This window comes from Arachis stenosperma, chromosome 8 (assembly GCF_014773155.1).
Source record: "Arachis stenosperma cultivar V10309 chromosome 8, arast.V10309.gnm1.PFL2, whole genome shotgun sequence".
NCBI classification, from domain to species: domain Eukaryota; kingdom Viridiplantae; phylum Streptophyta; class Magnoliopsida; order Fabales; family Fabaceae; genus Arachis; species Arachis stenosperma.
The window spans coordinates 42,390,051-42,413,560 of NC_080384.1; the positions used below are offsets into that span (position 1 = coordinate 42,390,051).

A 23,510-nucleotide genomic window follows, 5' to 3' on the forward strand; every position below is an offset into this window, starting at 1 on the left:
AGTATTGGACTTAGAGATACCTGAGGGGTGTCAGTGTATTTATAATGGTGAGCCAATAACCACCGTTGGTGTAGTGCCGTATCTTTAGGGTGGTAACCGTCCCTATTATCTTGGGGAGGTTAAGATATGGCTTTATGAGGCGGTTAGAGAGATTTTAGGGGCGGTTACCCATTTGAATGAGTGTATATCTGCCAGCTAATCTCACATCCGACCTCTTCAGACCAAGTCGTGGTTGATACCGACTTCTTATGTGAAGGTCGGCACTTAGCTAGGCTCTAATCCCTTAGATTAGGCCTTTTAGTTGGACCTGGGCCTTCGGTATTGGGCCAGGGTATGAACAGTGCCCCTACTTGAGCCCAAATTTTCTTTAAAGTTTGGGTTCAAGTATTCAACTCGGGTGCGTAGTCGATTTGTTTGAGAGAATACGGATCTTGGAAACCGACGTGATTTTCGCGACCTTTGATTTCTGACAGTTACGTCAATTCAAGCGTCGTGTCCGTTGAGGGATCATTTAGGGATTGAGGGCTTTGGTAACGGTGCAGTCTCATTAATGACTGCCTCGCTTTTTACCATTATGCCCCTTAGCCTTTTTTATAAATACTTTCCCTCTCTTTCCATTTTCCGTTTCTGCAATCTTTCAAACTTTCTCCTTATCTTGTTCGTACTGCATCCTTGCGTTCGAAGACTTCTGTTCTTCTCCAACCTCCATTTTCGGATAAAGGTTAGTTTTGCTTTTTCCATGCCATGCTTTATGTTTGCATGTTTTGTTTTGCGAGTAGATAGGTTGACCTGTAGATTCTAGTTTCGAATCTCTCTTCTTTAGTGGCCGTTTTTTTTTTATTTTCTTTTTCTTTTTCCTTTTTGTAGGTTTTCTGCCACTTTCTTCTTTATATAAAAAATGGCTTCTGTAGACATTCTTTCTCAGTGGGTTGATGACACGGTCCTTGGGGAGGAACCGTTGGTTGACGCTGAGTTCATCACCCACCTTCGTACTCATCATAGGCTCTGTACTTCGGACGAGGACGAGCCCAAATATGAACTGATAATCCCGGGTCCTGAAGACCGGGTCTGTTTTGGGAGAGCTAATGAGGCGGCCCCTCATTTTTTCTTCATGTATGAATGTATGATCACCCGTTTGGGTGTTTTTCTTCCTTTCTCTGATTTCGAGATATCCGTTTTGCACCACTGTAAGGTTGCCCCTACTCATCTCCACCCCAATTCATGGGGTTTTTTGAAGATTTACCAGTTTATAAGCCACGCTCTGGACTTCCCGACTTCCTTGAGAATCTTCTTTTATCTTTTCCATATGACTAAGCCCTTTAGTGGGCTAAACAACAAACAACAATGGGTATCCTTCCGAGCCATTCAAGGTCGGAGGATTTTCACCCTTTTTGACGAATCTTTCCACGACTTCAAAAATTTCTTCTTCAAGGTTCAAGCCGTAGAGGGTCACCACCCCTTTTTTCTGGACGAGCATTCCTCCCCTCGCTTTCCCCTTTATTGGCTGCCGGCCACCCCTTGTGAAAAGATTGGTCTAGATGACCTAGACGAGGTGGAGGCGGCTATTGTGGGATTTTTCCGAGAAGCATGGGGGAGGGCCCCATACTTGGATACGAGGAAAATCCTCCAGGGGACGTCGGTCTTTGTTGAATTTTGCATAGGTAGTGCATGCATTTCTTGTTTCCGAGTTGCATTTTGCCGACTTGTATTTTACCGACTTGTAACTTGGTTGTTCCTTTTGTAGATATGGCAAAGAAAAATGCTCAAGAGTCCTACCAGCGGGTGCAGGAAGCCAAGGCAAAGTCCCGGGCCAGGTCCGGGGGTTCCAAGGCAGTCGTCTCTCCTCCTCCTAGAAATGTGGGTACTCCCTCTCAACCTCTTATCATCTCTTCCTCCTCAAGTTTGGCTCGACCACTCCCTTCTGCCCCACTACTTTCCGAGCCAGAGAAGAAGAAGCGCAAGACTTCAGAGTCTGGCCCTTCTTGGGAAGGTGGGGTTAAGGCGGATGCTTTTGCATTCGTCCGAAAGAACATCTATCCTCTCATAAATATGGATGATGTTTCTGTTCGGAAACACCTTGCCACTCTGGCCGAAGAAAGTTTTAGGGCGGCGGGAGTTTGTGGCAAACTTTTGGACATGTTTGAGAAGACTCCTCTCAGCTCCTTGGGGATTTCCTCAAAGGTTGAGGAGCTAGAGGAGAGGCTTCTTTTATTTGAAAAACATCAAAAGGAGTTGAAGGAGGAGAGGGATAAGTTGAGGAAGGAGAGAGAGATGACCTCCGGGAGAAGGAGAGCCAGCTGCGAGCCCAATGTACTATGGAGGTAAATCTAAGGAAGGCAGCCCAGAGTTACCAAAGCCTATTTAAAGATATGGTGGAGGTGAAGAAGGATTTGTTGAACTCTCGGAATGCCTATGCTGACTTGGAGGACTCTATCGCCGATGCCGCCGAGGAGTCTTGGAGAATTTTCCTGGAGCAGGTCAGGGTTATAGCCCCCGACTTGGATCTTTCTCCATTACATCCTGACAAAGTGGTGATTGATGGCGCCATCGTTGATCCTCCTGCTCCCGAGGTCCTTTCCGAGTCAGACCTAAAGACTCGGGGGCAGAGGATTATAGAGTCTCCTCCTTATTCCGCAGATCCACCGAGTTCTTCAACCCTTGCTCCGACTTCCTCTTTGGCTCCTCCTCCCGGTCCTGGTGGTGTTCTTCCTGGTGGTGGTGATTCCTCTACTCCGTCCAAGAAATGACTTTTTTATTTTTGTGGCTATATGGGGGCCCGGCCTGTGGGTCCCCCCTTTTTTAAACTTCTATTTATTTGCTGGTGGTTGTGAACAATTTGCTTCTGGCCTTTCAAGGCCGTAAACAAAATATTCTGTTTGTTGCCCTTTTTTGGATAAGGGTTTTAAACAAAATAAATGCCCTTTTTGGATAAGGGTTTTCTAATCGAAGTAGGTGCCCTTTTTTGGATAAGGGTTTAAGTTACTTTGCGCGTGCACATGCTTTTCTATTTTGAAATATGTTTGATCTTTTCGAAAAAACTTTTTGCTAGCTTGTATTATTTTCTCGAGCCTTTTTCGTGGAAAGGCTTGTATGCAAGCTTTAAATTTTTCAGGTTGTCATATCTCTTTTGTTATCCTTTATACTCGACTTTGCTTTAGTGAGTTTTTATGACTTAGGTTATTTTTGCGATGCGTTTTTCTTCTACTCGGTGTTATACTCCGATCTGTGGATCAAAGTTTTCCAAGTTTCCCTACTCGGGATCACTTTCCGACTTATGAGTCGGGTTGGTTCCCGAGTTTTTTACGATCGACTTATATAACCTCTTTACACCGACTTGTACCTCGTCGTTTTATCCTGACGACCATCTAGGTCGGTTCATGGGATTTTCACGCTTTGTCGAGCTTAAGTCGGCGCGTTTCGTAGAAAGACTTAGAAAAATAAAGGAGGATATTATAAGAGATATTATGAATGAAAAAAGATCTTTATTAATCGGGAAGGTACCTTTTTGCTACTAAGGGTCTTGACAGTATATTTTCCCTTAGCCTCTATTATGATGCCTCGTTAAAAACCCTTCTCCAGAAAAAACCCTTTTGGGAAAAAATCATGAAGTTGGGAAAAGAGTACATCAGGGAGTAAAGTTCGCTTTTAACTATAGTACCTTTTTAAATTACAAGCATGCCACGACCTTGGTAACTCAGTGCCATCCAGGTCGGTTATTTTATAATAACCTTTTCCCAACACTTCCTTGATTTTGTATGGTCCTTTCCAATTTGCGGCGAGCTTTCCATCTCCTGATTTGTTGACTCCAATGTCGTTTCTGATTAGGACCAAGTCATCTAGGGCAAATGTTCTTCGAATGACTTTCTTGTTGTATCTGGTAGTCATCCTTTGCTTTAATGCTGCTTCTCTTATCTGGGCATCTTCTCGGACTTCGGGGAGCAAGTCGAGCTCCTCTTTGTGCCCCTGTATGTTTCCGACCTCATCATGGAGAATTACCCTTGGGCTTTGCTCACTGATTTCTATAGGAATCATGGCTTCTACGCCATAAACTAGTCGGAAGGGTGTTTCCCCTGTGGCGGATTGGGGGGTCGTCCTATAAGCCCACAATACTTGAGGGAGCTCTTCAGCCCAAGCTCCCTTTGCTTCCTGTAATCTCTTCTTCAATCCTGCCAGTATGACTTTGTTAGCTGCCTCGGCTTGCCCATTGGCTTGTGGGTGTTCCACCGAGGTGAATTGATGCTTGATTTTCATACTGGCTACCAGATTTCTAAAGGTGGAATCGGTGAATTGGGTTCCATTGTCTGTGGTGATGGAATAAGGTATTCCATACCTTGTGATAATATTTTTGTAGAGGAACCTGCGACTTCTTTGAGCAGTGATAGTGGCTAGTGGTTCTGCTTCTATCCATTTTGTGAAGTAATCTATTCCCACGATTAAGTATTTGACTTGTCCTGGTGCTTGGGGAAAAGGACCTAACAAATCCATTCCCCATTTTGCGAAAGGCCAGGGGGAAGTTATACTGATGAGCTCTTCTGGGGGAGCCACGTGGAAATTTGCATGCATCTGGCATGGCTGGCATTTTTTCACAAAGTCTGTTGCTTCTTTCTGCAAGGTCGGCCAATAGAATCCTGCTCGAATTACTTTCCTGGCCAGCGACCTTGCTCCGAGATGGTTTCCGCAGATCCCACTATGTACTTCCTCCAACACCTCGGTGGTTCTTGAGGTCGGTACGCACTTCAGCAATGGCGTTGATATCCCTCTTCTGTAAAGGACATTTCTCACCAAAGTATAATGTTGTGCTTCCCTTCGGATCTTTTTAGCCTCTTTCTCCTCTTTGGGGAGGATGTCGAATTTCAGGTATTCGACTAAGGGATTCATCCATCCGAGGTTTAGGCCGACTACCCCAAGTACCTCTTGTTGATCCTCTGTTTTTGAAACCGAGGGTTCTTGGAGGGTTTCTTGGATCAGGCTTCTATTGTTCCCTCCGGGTTTGGTACTTGCTAACTTGGATAGGGCGTCAGCTCTGCTATTCAGATCCCGAGTTATGTGCTTAACCTCGGTTTCCGCAAAGTGCCCAAGGTGCTCCAAAGTTTTTTCCAAGTATTTCTTCATATTGGGATCCTTCGCCTGATATTCACCACTTATTTGGGAAGTCACCACTTGTGAGTCGCTGTAGATCATCACCTTTGTAGCGCCAACTTCTTCTGCTAACTTTAATCCGGCAATCAAGGCTTCATATTCTGCCTGATTGTTTGAAGCCGGAAATTCAAATTTTAAGGAGACCTCTATCTGGGTTCCTTTTCCATCTACCAATATTATACCTGCGCCGCTTCCTGTTTTGTTGGAGGATCCGTCTACATAGAGTTCCCATGTAGCCGGTTTTTCCTCTTGTTCTCCTGCATATTCCGCAATGAAGTCGGCGAGGCATTGGGCTTTGATTGCTGTCCGAGTTTCATATCTCAGATCGAATTCGGAAAGCTCTATCGCCCATTGAACCATTCTCCCTGCAACATCCGTCTTTTGGAGGATTTGCTTCATGGGTTGGTTTGTACGGACTCTTACTGTATGAGCCTGAAAGTAAGGTCGTAGCCTTCGTGAGGCTATCACTAAGGAGTAAGCAAACTTCTCTAGTTTGTGGTACCTTAGCTCAGGACCTTGTAGAACCTTACTGGTAAAGTAGACCGGGTGTTGACCGACCTCATCTTCTCTGACCAGGGCTGATGAGACAGCCCTGTTTGCCACGGATAGGTATAGGACGAGGTCTTTCCCCGGTAGTGGTCGAGTTAATATAGGAGGTTGGCTTAAGATTTTTTTGAACTCTTGGAACGCCTCCTCGCATTCCGGAGTCCATTCAAACTGGCATCCCTTCCTTAATAAGGAGAATAATGGAAGGAATTTTAGTGCCGATCCTGCCAAAAACCTGGAGAGGGCTGCAAGTCGGCCATTAAGCTGTTGAACCTCTCTCAAACAAGTCGGACTTTTCATTTCTAGGATGGCTCTGCATTTGTCGGGATTGGCCTCAATCCCTCTTTGTGTTAGCATAAAGCCTAGAAATTTCCCTGCTTCTACTGCGAAGGCGCACTTTACGGGATTTAGTCTCATCCCATGCAACCTTATAGTGTTGAAGACTTGTGAGAGGTCGGTTAAGAGGTCGACTTCTTGCTTGGTTTTTACCAACATGTCGTCGACGTATACCTCCATTAAGCTCCCTAAATGGGGGGAAAACACTTTGTTCATCAGCCTTTGGTACGTGGCTCCTGCATTCTTCAGTCCGAATGGCATGACCACGTAGCAATAGTTGGCTTTTGGTGTGATGAACGATGTTTTCTCCTGATCGGGTTCATGCATCGGGATTTGGTTATATCCCGAGTAGGCATCCATGAATGATAGGTATTGGTACCCCGAGCTGGAGTCCACCAGGGTATCAATACTCGGTAGAGGATAAGGGTCCTTAGGACATGCCTTATTCAGGTCGGTATAGTCGACGCACATTCTCCATTTACCATTTTGTTTTTTGACTAGCACTACATTGGCTAGCCATGTTGGGTATTTGACCTCCCTAATAAAGCCGGCTTCCAGGAGCGCCTGTACTTGTTCTTCTACTATTGAGGCTCGTTCTGGGCCGAGCTTGCGTCTTCTTTGTTGTACAGGTCGGGACCCTGGGTAAACCGAGAGCCTGTGAGACATGAGCTCGGGATCAATCCCTGGCATGTCGGAAGCCTTCCAGGCGAAGAGGTCGGAATTAGCTCTTAGGAGTTCACCCAACCTTTGTTTCAGGGTTTCCCCTAGGTTGGCTCCTATGTAAGTGTTTTTTCCTTCCTCCTCACCGACTTGTATCTCCTCGGTTTTTCCACCCGGCTGGGGTCGTAGCTCTTCTCTGGTCCTTGTGCCGCCCAGCTCTATGGTGTGGACTTCTTTGCCCTTTCCTCTCAGATTTAGGCTTTCGTTATAGCACTTCCTTGCCAATTTTTGATCTCCTCTCACCGTTGCTATTCCTCCTGGAGTCGGGAATTTCATGCAGAGGTGAGGAGTTGATACCACTGCTCCGAGTCGATTAAGGGTAGTCCTGCCAATTAAGGCATTGTAGGCTGACCCTTCATCGATGACTATAAAATCTATGCTCAAAGTCCTCGATTTTTCCCCTTTTCCGAAAGTTGTGTGAAGGGGCAAAAATCCCAGTGGTCTTATTGGCGTATCCCCTAACCCATATAGGGTGTCGGGGTAAGCTCTCAACTCTTTTTCATCTAACCCTAGCTTGTCGAAGGCGAGCTTGAAAAGGATGTCCGCCGAGCTTCCTTGGTCTACTAGGGTTCTGTGGAGATGGGCGTTGGCTAGGATCATAGTTATCACCACGGGATCATCATGCCCGGGGATTATCCATTGCCCATCTTCTTTTGTGAATGAGATAGTGGGGAGGTCGGGCGTCTCATCCCCGACCTGATAGACTCTTTTGAGATGTCTTTTGTGAGAAGATTTGGTGATTCCACCTCCCGCAAATCCTCCTGAGATCATGTGGATGTGTCTCTCAGGGGTTTGTGGTGGAGGATCTCTCCTGTCCATATCGTCTCGCTTTCTCTTTCCATGGGTGTCCGACCTCTCCATGAGATATCTGTCAAGCCGACCTTCTCTAGCCAGCTTTTCTATCACATTTTTGAGGTCGTAACAGTCGTTGGTGGAGTGACCATATATTTTATGGTACTCGCAATACTCGCTGCGACTTCCCCCTTTTTTATTTTTAATAGGTCTTGGGGGTGGCAGCCTTTCGGTGTTGCAAATCTCTCTGTATACGTCCACTATAGAAGTCTTTAGAGGAGTATAAGAGTGATACTTCCTGGGCCTCTCGAGACCGAGTTCTTCCTTCTTTTTGACTTCCCTTTCTCTCTCCCTAGAGGAGGAAGTGGGTCCAGGTCGTGAACTCAGGTCTCTTAGCTTTGCATTCTCTTCCATGTTGATGTACTTTTCGGCCCTTTCTTGTACATCACTTAGAGAGACGGGGTGTCTTTTAGATATGGACTGTGAGAAGGGACCTTCTCTGAGTCCATTGACTAACCCCATTATTACTGCCTCTGTGGGCAGGTCTTGGATCTCTAAACATGCCTTATTGAACCTTTCCATGTAGGCTCGTAAAGACTCTCCGACCTCCTGCTTTATTCCCAGGAGGCTGGGTGCATGTTTTACCTTATCTTTTTGGATTGAGAACCTCATCAAGAATTTCCTTGAGAGGTCTTCAAAACTAGTGATGGATCTTGGGGGAAGGCTATCGAACCACTTCATCACTGCTTTCGATAAAGTGGTCGGGAAAGCCTTGCATCTCGTAGCGTCGGAGGCATCAGCTAGATACATCCGACTTTTGAAGTTGCTAAGGTGATGCTTTGGATCCGTAGTTCCATCATAGAGGTCCATATCAGGGCTTTTGAAGTTCCTTGGAACTTTTGCCCTCATTATGTCCTCGCTGAAGGGATCTTCTCCGCCCGGGAGTTGATCTTCGCCTTCGTCGCGGGAGTTCTTGAGGGAGGATTCTAGCTGTAAGAGTTTTCTTTCTAACTCTTTTCGCCGCTCCATCTCCTCTTTAAGGTACCTTTCGGTTTCCTTTTGTTTCTCCCGCTCTTGTTCCAATTGCTCTAGGCGGCTATGAACCAATCCTATTAGTTCAGCTACGTGAGCTGGTCCGCCTTTTTCTGATTCACGCCCATCTGAGGAATTTACCTTCGGATTCTTTACTCCGGAGGTACCCTCTCTATGTTGATCATTGTCTTGATGTTGGGCTGTGTCTTCATTGTCATTGCCCATGTCTAGATTTTCTTGCTCAGAATCCGTTTCGACATGGCCTTCTTCATGGGATCTTTCTGCCATCGAGGGATGATCTCGCGGATCCCCGGCAACGGCGCCAATGTTACGGTAGGTAACCGGAGATTAGTCCAATGGATGGCGTTCGGCGGCCCAAGTGTATAATAGTGGAGGACTCCAGGTAGGTTCGCAACTCGGGAGGCTCCGTCCGACTTGTGCTCGCGTGTGAATGGGGGGTGGTACCTGCAAAGACACTCCGATGCCTAAGTTAGCAAGAGCGTGAGCAGGTCTAGAGAGTATTGGACTTAGAGATACCTGAGGGGTGTCAGTGTATTTATAATGGTGAGCCAATAACCACCGTTGGTGTAGTGCCGTATCTTTAGGGTGGTAACCGTCCCTATTATCTTGGGGAGGTTAAGATATGGCTTTATGAGGCGGTTAGAGAGATTTTAGGGGCGGTTACCCATTTGAATGAGTGTATATCTGCCAGCTAATCTCACATCCGACCTCTTCAGACCAAGTCGTGGTTGATACCGACTTCTTATGTGAAGGTCGGCACTTAGCTAGGCTCTAATCCCTTAGATTAGGCCTTTTAGTTGGACCTGGGCCTTCGGTATTGGGCCAGGGTATGAACAATAAGTATTATAATTTTAAAATTATTTTTAGAAAACTAATTTTAATAAACTATTTTAAAAAATTAAAAAATTTTATCAAACCAACCTTCTTTAAGTCATATCTTCACGTTGTCTTCTCTTTTCTAAAGTCTTTCATTTCCTTTGGCTCATAAGTCATAACTCCCATATACACCATATACCCTAAAAATACTTGGTAAGAGATTATTTAAAAAAAAAAAGTGTTTTTACTGAACAATGAGCTTTTAATATTTTCAATCTATTAAATATGGTGGATTCTATGGTGTAGAAAGGAAATTGTTTCTACATGTGTAGAATGATAGGTGTCAATGCATTAGTAGTTTATGTTGATGGCTCTTGGATGGGGAAGAATTAATTAGAGTACACAATTATTGATTTATTGGACCCACAAAAAAAAAAGAGAGTGTGTAACATTATATATGTGTTATAGAGACAACTTATTAGGTTTTTTTTATTTTAATAAATTAAATAAATATTTTATTTATTAAAATAAATAATTTAAAAAATTATTACCGTGTAGACGAGATATATGTATTTATAAATATAAAAATATATTTTATAAAAATAATAAAAATATTAATAATTTAAATTAGACCAAACTCTTAAAAATAGAACATTTCAATTAATATGGAAGGTGGACGATCTTAACCGTACTACTTCCATCCACCGGCGTTTTTTATTAGAATTTACACTAAATCAATTCAAATAATAACAAGGCGGAATTCGAATCTCCAACACTTGCTTAAGCAAACTAGTGAGCTAACCACTAGACCAAGTTCATTAATTAGTTAGTTAAAACTGCCTATTTCTTCTATTATTTTAAAACTGCTTATCTTTCTTATTATTTGAAATATTCTATTTTTAAGAGTTTGATTTAATTTAAATTATTAATAATTTTTATTATTTTCAAAAATTATATTTTTATATTTATAAATACATATATCTCGTTTACAGTAAGGAAATATATGAAAATTGAAAAAATACACATATCTCGATACGGATAAAATTATCTCGTTTACAGTATAAACAAGATAAGAGATGCTGATGTATTTTCCTAATAATTTTTAAAATTATTTATTTCAGAAAATAAAATATTTATTTAATTTATTAAAATAAAAAATTCTCACATATTATTTGATTTATTGTTAATAAATATGTATATCACTAATTAAATTAGAATTAAGTCCATTAGATGAAAAAAATTTTGAAAAAAAAAATATCTTTTTTAATATTAACCAAAATATTTTTCATAGAATTTAAAAAAGAAAAAGATTTGGAGACTAACTTACTTTCACTCTTAAAATTATTACTATTAAAAACGAAAGAATATATAATTTAAGTAATAGGTAATTACTATTCATTTACTGTGGTTAACAAATTTAATTTGTTTTTATAATTATATGTCCTAAATATATTACTAATTATTTTTATATTTTTAATATTTTACATGTTTTAATTTATAAATTGAATTGATAATTTACTATTATTAAAGGTATCCCATTTTTTTAGAAGAAAATATTTAACTTTGAACAAAAGACTAAATTAGAACGATATAAAATGTTTTAGATAAAATAAAATATTTTAAACATTAAGAATAAAATTAGAACTTAGTTCAAATATTATGGACCAAAACAATATTTTTTCAATTGTAAATTGTTATTTATTTTTAAATATTTAATAATAGGATAAAATATACTTTTGTCCTTAATGTCCTTAATGTCCTTAATGTTTTCGATTCATTCAATTACAATTGAAAAAATATTTTATTTTTGTCTAAAATATTTTATATCTTTTTAATTTAGCCTTTTGTTCAAAGTTAAATATTTTCCTCTAAAAAAATGGGATACCTTTAATTATAGTAAATTATCAATTCAATTTATAAATTAAAACATGTAAAATATTAAAAATATAAAAATAACCAGTAATATATTTAGGACATATAATTATAAAAACAAATTAAATTTGTTAACCACGGCAAATGAATAGTAATTACCTATTACTTAAATTATACATTCTTTCGTTTTTAATAGTAATAATTTTAAGAGTGAAAGTAAGTTAGTCTCCAGATCTTTTTCTTTTTTAAATTCCATGAAAAATATTTTGGTTAATATTCAAAAATATTTTTTTTTTCAAATTTTTTTTCATCTAATGGACTTAATTCTAATTTGATTAGTGATACACATATTTATTAACAATAAATCAAATAATATGTGGAAAATTTTTATTTTAATAAATTAAATAAATGTTTTATTTTCTGAAATAAATAATTTTAAAAATTATTAGGAAAATACATCAGCATCTCTTATCTTGTTTATACTGTAAACGAGATAATTTTATCCATATCGAGATATGTGTATTTTTTTAATTTTCATATATCTCCTTACCGTAAACATGATATGTGTATTTGTAAATATAAAAATATAATTTTTGAAAATAATAAAAAATATTAATAATTTAAATTAAATCAAACTCTTAAAAATAGAATATTTCAAATAATAAGAAAGATAAGCAATTTCAAATAATAGAAAAGATGAGCAGTTTGAAAATAATAGAAGAAATAGGCAGTTTTAACTAACTAATTAATGAACTTGGTCTAGTGGTTAGCTCACTAGTTTGCTTAAGCAAGTGTTGGGGATTCGAATTCCGCTTTATTATTATTTGAATTGATTTAGTGTAAATTCTAATAAAAAACGCCGGTGGATGGAAGTAGTACGGTTAAGATCGTCCACCTTCCATATTAATTGAAATGTTCTATTTTTAAGAGTTTGGTCTAATTTAAATTATTAATATTTTTATTATTTTATAAAATATTTTTATATTTATAAATACATATATCTCGTCTATATGATAATAATTTTTTAAATTATTTATTTTAATAAATAAAATATTTATTTAATTTATTAAAATAAAAAAACCTAATAAGTTGTCTCTATGACACAGATATAATGTCACACACACTCTTTTTTTTTTGTGGGTCCAATGAATCAACAATTGTATATTCTAATTAATTCTTTCCCATCCAAGAACCATCAACATAAACTACTAATACATTGACACCTATCATTCTACACATGTAGAAACAATTTCCTTTCTACACCATAGAATCCACCATTAAATATATACAAAATTTAAAAGGAAATGAAAAGAAAATATCTAGCTTGGAACAGTTTGCAGAGGCTGCCCATAAATAATGATTAGTATAGCATATGATTCTTGGCTTGGAACGGTGGCTACGGCACTTGAATAGGATCTTTGAATTTTGTTGCAGGACAATAATATTATATATTATATATACTAACATAATGGTGATTTAACAGTTCTTGATCCGTAGAGGGGTGAAAGGAATCAAAGGATCTACAAAGTGGTGATTTACAAGAAATTAAAAAGGAGACGGTGGGACACTTGTATTCCGAATCTTGTGGTGGAGAGATTTCTAAATTCTTTATTTTCCCTATCCCGTTGGCAGTGAGAAATTGCAAGAACATGCAAAATTCCAAAAAGTGCAATTACGCACGAGATTCCACGGGACCACTTAAAAATACTGATGAAAGCATAAACGTCAATTCCAAATAATGGCACTTCACATAGCAATATAGCATGCAATAATTTAGAATTTTTTTTATTTAAATATAATATTAACGAGAATATGTAATTCGAAGTGTATTAACATATATGTAAACAATAGTGTCCTAAACCAACTTAAACACACATCTCAAATACATTATATCTTAGATATAAAAAAATGAGATAAATCTCAAAATAATTCTTGAAGTTGCATTCGAATCTTAAAATGATTCCTAAAATTAATAATTATTCAAATTTATCTCTAAAATTGTTCTCCAAGACTTATAGTAATTCTTCAAGCATTTTTCATTCATCGAAATTTTGAAACGACATCGTTTTGAAACAAAAAAAATCCCCCCAATTCAAAAAAAAAAAAAAACTTAGCATACACACCTCCCCACCCCCCAATCTGTTCCCTTCTCCATTCCCATTCCCAACCCCTTTCCCTCCCCAACCTTTCCCTTCCCCTTCTCTATCTCCAACCCGTTCCCTTTCTCTTCTTCAACCCTTTTTCTTTCCTTTATGCTTCTCCAATTTAAAGCCCTTTTTTTTTCCTTCCTCTTCTGCTTCCTCAATCAATCTGAGATCATTTTTGTTTCCCTTCTCCTTTCTAATATGATGTCTTCCCCCTTTCCAACCATACTCTCACACTCAATAGAATTCTCTCCTCAACCTTCATTATCGCCGCCTCTCGCCGACCTCTGTTTCGTTGTCGCCGCCGCTCGCCAGCCTCCATCTCCGTTCGGTCTCTCTCTTCTCTCCTCTGGCACGGTTCTCTCTTAGCCAGGCTGATTTTTTTTCTTTAATTTTTTTAGTTATTCAATCATTGTTCTTTAATGTTTTGGGTGACTGTTGTTGCTGATCCTGTTTTAATATAACAACAATGATTAATTTTAGTTATTTTCTGTTCTGTAATTATTCTTTTTTTTATTGTTGCTATTTTTTTGCTCGTTACTGTTTAGGTTGATTGATGATTGCTATTTAAGTTGATTGATCTTTTCTTATTAATATTATTTTTTTTGATATTTTGTATTGTTGGTTTTTATTTTTGTGATCTGTTGAAAAAGAAGAAGAAGAAGAACAGAGTTGAAGAAGAAGAAGAAGGAGATTGTTATTTTTTTAAAATATAAAACGACGACGTTTTCTAGGCCCTTCTTTTTTCTTTTTTCTTTTTTGTTCAAAACGACGTCGTTTCAAGGTTCTGATAAACGGAAAATGCTTCAGGGACTACTATTGTAAAACCTGGTTAATTAATATATAATTAACCCATAAATTTATATTTAATCTAGAAAATTAGAAAATGAGATTTTATGATTTAATATGATAGAAAAAATTAAAACGAGAATTTTCACACTAACTTTAAAAAATTTGACCCAAAATTCGGCCAAATAGATCAAGTCGGTTGAACCGAGTCCAAAATGGGCCCACGGTCTAACCCAACTCAGCCTAAACACATTTAAAACAGCCATCTCTCATCTCTCCTTCAGCAAAACACGCTGAAGCTCAGCTATGAAAGAGAAGAACACTCTTCCAAAAAAAACCAAGCTTGATCTTCAAATCCTTGTAACTTTTTATCCGGAGCTCTGGTCGCCACACCGTTTGCGGTCACGTGATTACGGCGTCGAATTCTACAAATCCCACAAGGTTGTATAAGAGGTAAGTCACGTTTTCTTGCTTGTCTTCCCAGCCCTTGATTTCGAAATTATTGGGTGAAAGTGTTGAGATTTTGAGTTCTTTGATGTTATAGGATCCAATTAGCTTGAAGGAAAAGCTTAGTCTTGCCTTTTTTATCCTTGAGTATGGTAAGATTCTCAACCCTAAGTTAATTACTTGAGTTGTTGTGAATAGATATTGAGTTTGTATGTATGGGTGCATATTATGTGTGTTAGGCAAGGTATATATGAATATTGGAGCTTGATTGAGATTTTGGAAAGTTTGGAAGTAGAGCTATTGCTGAAAGATATATTGGTGAGGTGTTGAGGTCTTAGGAGCTAGAGGAAAAGTGAAATTAGAAGTGTTCCGGGTTGAGCAGAGAATCGGCCAAGGTATGGTTTAGGTTTCACGAATATAATATATAATGTTTTATGAAATCTTAGGCTAGATGACTATAGGATAGGTTGGATGTATGATTCTGCTTAATGTTTAGTAAAACTTATGGAAGATGTTGAATGAGTGTGAGAAAGGAAATGATAACTATTGCTTGTGGTTGATGGTGATTTAGTGACATTATGGATATGAAATTGTTATTGTTGATTCTTTGATATCTCATGATTGCTTTGGATATGGATTGATTAGTTTTGAGTAGTGGAATGATGAATTGAATGTTGTGGAAAGAATGAGAATGTGGAGAAGGTAAATTGGGTTGTGTAATGTTGTGTAAAACCCTGGAGTTATGAATGAGAATCTTATTTTGGTAAAAATTTGAGGTTTGAGGTTTGTGAAAAATTAGTTTTTAGCCGAACTTTGGCGAGCTATAACTTGGCTTCCAGACCCACAAATGATTTTAAATTTGTTTTGTATGAAAACTAGGTCTGTGAAGTTTATGCCATTCAAAGAACGAAAGAAAAATGATTTAAAACGAAAAAGTTATGCGCGTCGGAAGTTGGGATTAAAAGTTGGGAATTCTGCAGTTTTTCAAACTAAGGTAAATTTTTGGAAAAACGTGCGCCCACGCGTATGCGTGGCCCACGCCTATGCGTGGCATGGAAATTTTGCGCACGCATACACCCCATTTGCGGACTGGCGCCACTGCCTCCTCCCCATGCGTACGCGAAAAGCATATGCATACGCGTAGTGGGCCAGGATGCATGTCCACGCGTATGTGTGGCCCACGCGTACTCGTGATATGGGGTGCTTGCGTACGCATGACATGGGGTGCTTGCGTACGCATGACATTGGGTGCTTGCGTACGCGAAACTCCCATGCGCATCTGTGCGCTTCTATTAGGCGCTCATGCATACGCGTATATAGGGGATGTGTACGCGTAATGATCCGTTTGCATGTCCACACGTATGCGTGACTCTCCTGTTTTCAGAAAAGTCATTTTGTGTTTTAAAGCTCAAATTTGAACTTCTAAACCTCTAGTTTCATTCATTTGGCCTTAGATCTTGTTAGTATGCCTAGTAATATGATGAAGTTAGGAAATGGTGGTAACTTGGAGATGAAAAAAGATTTTTAAAAGGTAGTAAGTAGTTAGAAAAGATGGTATTTAATTGATAAAGATGGTAAAAATAGTATATGAGGCAATTGATGTGTGAGCATCTTATCTATCTTTTCCTTGTGAATTTGCACTTGAATTGCTAAGTTAAATCAAAATTTAAGTATCTTTTAGCCACTATGGATACTATTTTGAGTTGCGCACAATTTTATTTATTTCAGGTAGCATCCGGAGGGATTTGACGGAGTTTTGTAGCAGAAAAGGGAGAAAGCGAATGATGCTGTCAATCCTGACCTCCTTGCACTCAAATAGAAATAACTTAAGTTACAGAGATCCAATTGATGTGATTCTAGTGGCATTGGAAAGCTAACTTCCAGGGCTTTCCAACAATATATAATAGTGTATACTTCTTCTCCAGAAACTTCGGCCTCCTCCACGTTGAACTTGACCCCTGCAAAGTTCAGCGTGGAACTTGAAAGCTCCCAGGAACGCGTACTAACCATTCTACGCTGAACTTGAGAATTTCCAAGTTCAGTGTGGATCCAAAGCTCCAAAGGAAGAATTTCACCTCATCCATGCTGAACTTGAGGATTTCCAAGTTCAGCGTGGACCTGAACGAATCCAATGATCCCTCGTACAAGGATGCGCAGAAAGTTTAATGAATTTTGATTTAATTTTATTTTATTTATAATTAGGAAAAGATATTTTTTTTTAGAAAATATATTTTACATTAATTAGGATTAAATATAAAAGGAAAAAGAATCAGCTCTTCGGGCGCTATCTCTTCTCTCCTACCTCATTCTGCACTTTACAGTTTACCTGAATCCTAATTTTCTCTCTGAACCATGAGCAACTAAACCTCCACTGTTAAGGTTAGGAGCTCTGTCTATTGTATGGATTGATACTACTATTTTTCTATTTTAATTCATGTACTAATTTATATTTCAATAATTATTTTCGTTCTTTATCTTATGAATTTGGGTGGAACGGAAGTATGACCCTATTTCTAATTGAGTTCTTGTCTAGCTTGGAAAAGCTCTTTACTTGAACAACAGCTTGAAAACATATTCTCCTAAATTTCTAATTATCTGGACTTAACGGGATACGTGACATATAATCCTCTTATATTTGGGTAATTAGGATTTGTGTGGCATATAAACTAGAATTAATCTCCACTCTCTAATTGGAATTAAGTGACCAAGAAATTGGCGGTTGATGAAAGTTAGAGTAGACTAAGAAGGTCTAAGGAATTAGGGCTTAGTCATATATAGTTTGCCATGAATTGAATCTTGCATGATTAAAATAGTTAGTAAGAAAAGTCAATCCGGAAAATAGATAACTCTGAAGCCTTAACTGTTTTCTCCATATGTTATTCATACCAATTTACTGCTTGCTTTCTACTATTTTGAATTTACTGTTAATGCCTTTGAACACTCAACCACTATTTTCTGTTAGCCTAACTAAGTAAATCACTTAACCATTGTTGCTTAGTCCATCAATCCTCGTGGGATCGACCCTCATTCACTTGAGGTACTACTTGGTACGACCCGGTGCACTTGCCGGTTAGTTTGTAGGCTGTAAATTTTGCACCAGCAATTAAGAAAGTAAAGTGACATCGAAAACAATGTATTAAGCGTAAAGCTTTGTGTGGTAGGGTGCTAAATTATGGTATTAGAGCAGTTCGTTCCTGTAGAGTCTGAGGGACAGAGTGACTATGCTTCTGTGCATTCTCTCTGTGTGTGTTAATGTGCTATTAGGATATTTGACTGATATAACTGGCATAAACGTTCATGAGCATGCATTTGGGACTTTAAAGCACTAGACTTCCGATATTGAGATTGATCAACTTGACATCAATTGTTTGGTGTCTATAGGAACCAGATGGTGCCTCGTGGACGCGGTCGAGGCCGTGGGAGAGGTCGTACTAGTACTCAAGGACCGAAAACCGACACACATAATCCGGTAAACTTTATGGTGGCGTTAGAGAATATAGTTTCTGCTATGCAAGCCATTGCTGAGGTGTTGGGGCAGCAAATGAACAACAATGGTAATGGGAGAAATGGCGAAAACGGGTCGATGATGCTGTCAGCATTCCTGAAGGTTAAACCACCGGTGTTTAAGGGAACCACCAATTCGACTAAAGCTGATACCTGGTTTCAGGCTATGAAGCGAGTACAACAAGTGCCTGGGGAGCAGTGTGTCGAGTTTGCTACCTATCAGCTCATTGGGGAAGCACTACATTGGTGGCAAGCTACACGAAGCCTTCTGCAGCAGGGTGATGACCCTATTTCCTGGGATGCTTTATAGGTGGAATTCTATAAGAAGTACTTTCCAAACTCTGTTAGAACGGCAAAGAAACTTGAGTTACTGTAGCTGAAGCATGGTGCTATGTCCGTGTCTAAGTATACCAACAAGTTCGAGAAACTATGCCGATTTTCTCGCATTTGTCAAGGAGCTCCTAAAGACTTTGAGGAGTGGAAGTGCATTAAGTTTGAAGGAGGGCTCCGGAGTGACATCTTCAGTTCAGTAGGGCCAATGGAGATCAGGACTTTATTAGAGTTGGTGAACAAGAGTCGTGTCACTGAAGAATGTGTGAGGAAGGCTGCTATGGCGGAGAATGACCGTCGAGAGTCCCACCGCATGGAGCACAACCAAGGATTCGCACCAAGGGATCAAGAGCTTAAGAGAAGAGGATACACACGACATTTTCCCCAAGGACAGAAAAACTTTGCGACGAATGAGGATTCTCAAGAAAATAGTAAAGGAAAGTAGACAGCGGCTGCTTCAGATGTTTTGAGCTGTCAGAGATGTGAAGGTTACCATCCAAATAGGCCGTGTCACTATGGTTCGGGTTTGAGTTACAATTCCGGAAAGCCAGGACATTTGGTCAGAGATTACCCACATAGGAGGGACCTGGGTACAGTCGGATCCGATCCTCAGATCTGAGGTAATAAGTAAATTGATAACTCAATTTTTAACCACTTCGAACAATACTGAAGACTGCTATTCATTCGTAACACGTGGTTGAATGAAAAATCATAATCTATTGTAGACGACCCTAAGTTACCTTAATAGGAGATTTGGTTGGCATAAACGATTAGGTAGGTCCTTATTAAAAGTGATCAGAGTGACGCAACGAAAGCGAGAAGCATGGGAGGATGCTAGGACAGCTAAGGTTAGGTAGAAAAGGGAACCACTCGCGCGAACTCTAAGAGCGAACGATATTTTAGAGGGCGAAAATTTCTGTTAGGTGGGTAGAATGTAAAACCTGGTTAATTAATATATAATTAACCCATAAATTTGGATTTAATCTAGAAAATTAGAAAATGAGATTTTATGGTTTAATATGATAGAGAAAATCAAAACGAGAATTTTGACACTAATTTTAAAGAATTTGGCCCAAGATTGGGTCAAACGGGCCAAGTCAGTTGAATCGGGCCCAAAATGGGCCCACGGCCCAACCCAACTCAGCCTAAACACACTTAAAACAGCCATCTCTCCTCTCTCCTTCAGCAAAACACGCTGAAGCTCAACCATGGAAGAGAAGAACACTCTTCCAAAAAGAAAAACCTAGCTTGATCTTTAAATCCTTGTAACTTTTTATCTGGAGCTCCGATCGCCACACTATTTGTGGCCACGTGATCGTAGCGTCGAGCTCTACAAAGCACACAAGGTTGTATAAGAGGTAAGCCACATTTTCTTGCTTGTCTTCCCAGCCCTTTATTTTGAAATTATTGGGTGAAAGTGTTGAGATTTTGAGTTCTTTGATGTTATAGGATCCAATTAGCTTGAAGAAAAAGCTTAGTCTTGCCTTTTTTATCTTTGGGTATGGCAAAATTCTCAACCTTAAGTCAAATACTAGATTTGTTGTGAATAGATATTGAGTTTGTATGTATGGGTGCATATTATGTGTGTTAGAAAAGGTATATATGAATATTGGAGCTTGATTGAGGTTTTGGAAAGTTTGGAAGTGGAGATATTGCTGGAAGATATATTGGTGAGGTGTTGAGGTCTTGAGAGCTTGAGAAAAAGTGAAATTAAAAGTGTTCCGGGTTGAGCGGGGAATCGCCAAGGTATGGTTTCGATTTTTCGTATCTAAAATGTAATGTAATGTGAAAACTTAAGCTAGAGACCCTAAGATAGGAATTGAATTGTTGATGTGGTTGATTGGTTGGTATGGATTGTATTATTATGTATGTGGTTAGTGATGTTGGAAGTTGTAGCTTGATTGTGTGATGTGATTAACTTGATATCATGTTGGGGGCTAAGTGGATGTGGTAATTGATATGAGTAATTGATAATGCTTGTTGTGTATCATTGAATTTGGAAAGATTGGGGATTGTGGATGATGTTCTTGTTGATGGAGCATGTAATTGGTGTGTGATATTGATTTGTATATATAATGGTTGATTAAGTTGTGTATTGTTGGACTTGGATTATTGAGTTGATATTGGTAAAAAATGGAAAGTTAATGTGTTGTTGATCGAATAAGGAAGTTGGAATGTAGTTAAGGCTGAATTGGTAAGGTTTTGGCTGGTTTTAAAAGGATTTGGAAATGTATGTTTGAAAATTGAGGCTTGTTGGTTTTTTGTGAAAATTGTGATTATGGCCCAACTTTGGTAGATCATAATTTAGTCTCTGAATCTCCGATTTATGTCAAACTTATTTATAAATAAAATTGGGTCTGAGATGTTTATGCCGTTCAAAGAACGGAGGAAAAATGTTTTAAAATGAAGAAGTTATGCTCGATCAAAGTTTGGTGCGTAAACTGAAAAATTAGGGCTCAGCAGTTTTTTATGTTGTTGCACTATATGCGTACGCATACATCCCATACGCGGGTAAAATCGCATGCCTACGCGTATGCGTCGCCCACGCATATGCGTGACATGGGAATTTTGCGTACGTGAAATTCTCATGCGCGACCAGTCGATTCTGCCTGGTCCGCATGCGTGCGCAAAAAAGAGCAATGCATACACGTAATGGGCCAACATGTACGCTCACACGTGACTTGGGATTTCTTTGGCGCTCACGTGTCCTATTTTCAGTAAATATGATTTTTTGTGTTTTTAAAACTGAATTTCAAACTTCTAAGCCCCCATTTTTCATCTTTTAAGTCCTAAGTCTTAATATTATGCCTAGTAGTAAAAAGAAATTAGAGAATGTGGTAACTTGTGGATGAAGTAAGGGGAAGATTAACGATGAATGATGATTAATGATGACTGTATGAGTTGCTGAGTATGATGGTAGAATTGCTGTGTGTGTTATGAGCTAGATGGCAGTGATAAACACAAAAATTATGACTGAGCATGTATATGCATATGATTAATGATTAAATGATTGTGATTGATTGAGGAAGTTTGAATATGTGGCGAGTATGTCGGGGTTACCTATATGATTAATGAATGAATGTGGTAAATGAATCATGATGGAAAGTGTTGGATGTTAGTATGTTTGTGTTTTCTCTCTGGTTGTAAGGGTGACAGGGTACCGATACCCTCTAATGGTGACAGGGCACAGATACCCTCTAATAATGACAGGGTATGGATTCCCTCTAATGGTAATCAGGCGCAATAGAGAGACTGTGCCTGGGTTAGCTACTGGAAATGTCGGATTGGCTTGATAACTGACAGATGAGACTCATCAGCTACTAGGACAGGCATACATCATATGCATTTATATGCTTGTTTGGTATGATTTGTTTTGAATGCCTAATTGACTGCATAAATACTTGTGATGAGCGGATAATTTGTACGCTTTTTGGCATTGTTTTTAGTATGTTTTTAGTAGGATTTAGTTAGTTTTTAGTATATTTCTATTAGTTTTTAATTAAAATTTACTTTTCTGGACTTTACTATGAGTTTGTGTATTTTTCTATGATTTCAGGTATTTTCTGGCTGAAATTGAGGGACCTGAGCAAAAATCTGATTCAGAGACTGAAAAGGACTGCAGATGCTGTTGGATTCTGACCTCCCTGCACTCGAAGTGGATTTTCTGGAGCTACAGAAGGCCAATTGGCGCGCTCTCAACGGCTTTGGAAAGTAGACATCTTGGGCTTTCCAGCAATATATGATAGTTCATACTTTGCCCAAGATTTGATGGCCCAAACCGGCGTTCAAAGTCACCTTCAGATTTCCCAGCGTTAAACGCCGGAACTGGCACCAAAGTGGGAGTTAAACGCCCAAACTGGCACAAAAGCCGGCGTTTAACTCCAAGAAGAGTCTCTACACGAAAATGCTTCAATGCTCAGCCCAAGCACACACCAAGTGGGCCCGAAAGTGGATTTTTATGTCATTTACTCATCTTTGTAATTCTTAAGCTACTAGTTCCCTATAAATAGGACCTTTTACTATTGTATTTGATATCGGGGTAGCTATCTTTAGTCTTATGCTATCTTAGATCATGGGGGCTGGCCTCACGGCCATGCCTGAACCTTGTTCTTATGTATTTTCAACGGTGGAGTTTCTACACACCATAGATTAAGGTGTGGAGCTCTACTGTACCTCGAGTATTAATGCAATTACTATTGTTCTTCTATTCAATTCAGCTTGTTCTTATTCCAAGATATTCATTCGCACTCAAGAACTTGATGAATGTGATGATTATGTGACGCTCATCATCATTCTCACTTATGAACGAGTGACTGACAACCACTTCTGTTCTACAAGCAAACAAGGCTCTAATGTTTATCTCTTGGGTTCTTTAACCGGAATCTTCGTGGTATAAGCTAGAATTGATGGCGGCATTCAAGAGAATCCGGAAGGTCTAAACCTTGTCTGTGGTATTCTGAGTAGGATTCAATGATTGAATGACTGTGACGAGCTTCAAACTCGCGATTGTAGGGCGTTAGTGACAGACGCAAAAGAATCACTGGATTCTATTCCGACATGATCGAGAACCGACAGCTGGATAGCCGTGCCGTGACAGGGTGCGTTGAACATTTCCACTGAGAGGACGGGACTGTAGCCATTGACAACGGTGATGCCCAACTTATAGCTTGCCATGGAAAGGAGTAAGAAGGATTGGATGAAGACAGTAGGAAAGCAGAGAGACGGAAGGGACAAAGCATCTTCATACGCTTATCTGAAGTTCTCACCAATGAATTGCATAAGTATCTCTATCTTTATCTTTATGTTTTATTCATATATCATCCATAACCATTTGAGTCTGCCTGACTAAGATTTACAAGATGACCATAGCTTGCTTCATACCAACAATCTCCGTGGGATCGACCCTTACTCGCGTAAGGTTTATTACTTGGACGACCCAGTGCACTTGCTGGTTAGTTGTGCGAAGTTGTGTTTATGCCATGGTATTGAGCACCAAGTCTTTGGGGCCATTACTAGGGATTA

At 39.1% G+C, this 23,510-nt stretch overlaps 1 long non-coding RNA gene across 1 annotated transcript; it reads left to right on the plus strand.

Annotated features, from left to right (window-relative positions):
• Positions 1-13,447: 13,447 nt before the first annotated feature.
• Positions 13,448-17,019, plus strand: LOC130946988 (uncharacterized). Its single transcript, XR_009072403.1, has 4 exons — positions 13,448-14,660; positions 14,752-14,806; positions 14,894-15,049; positions 16,383-17,019. It is a non-coding gene; the product is annotated as an uncharacterized LOC130946988 (long non-coding RNA).
• Positions 17,020-23,510: the final 6,491 nt, after the last annotated feature.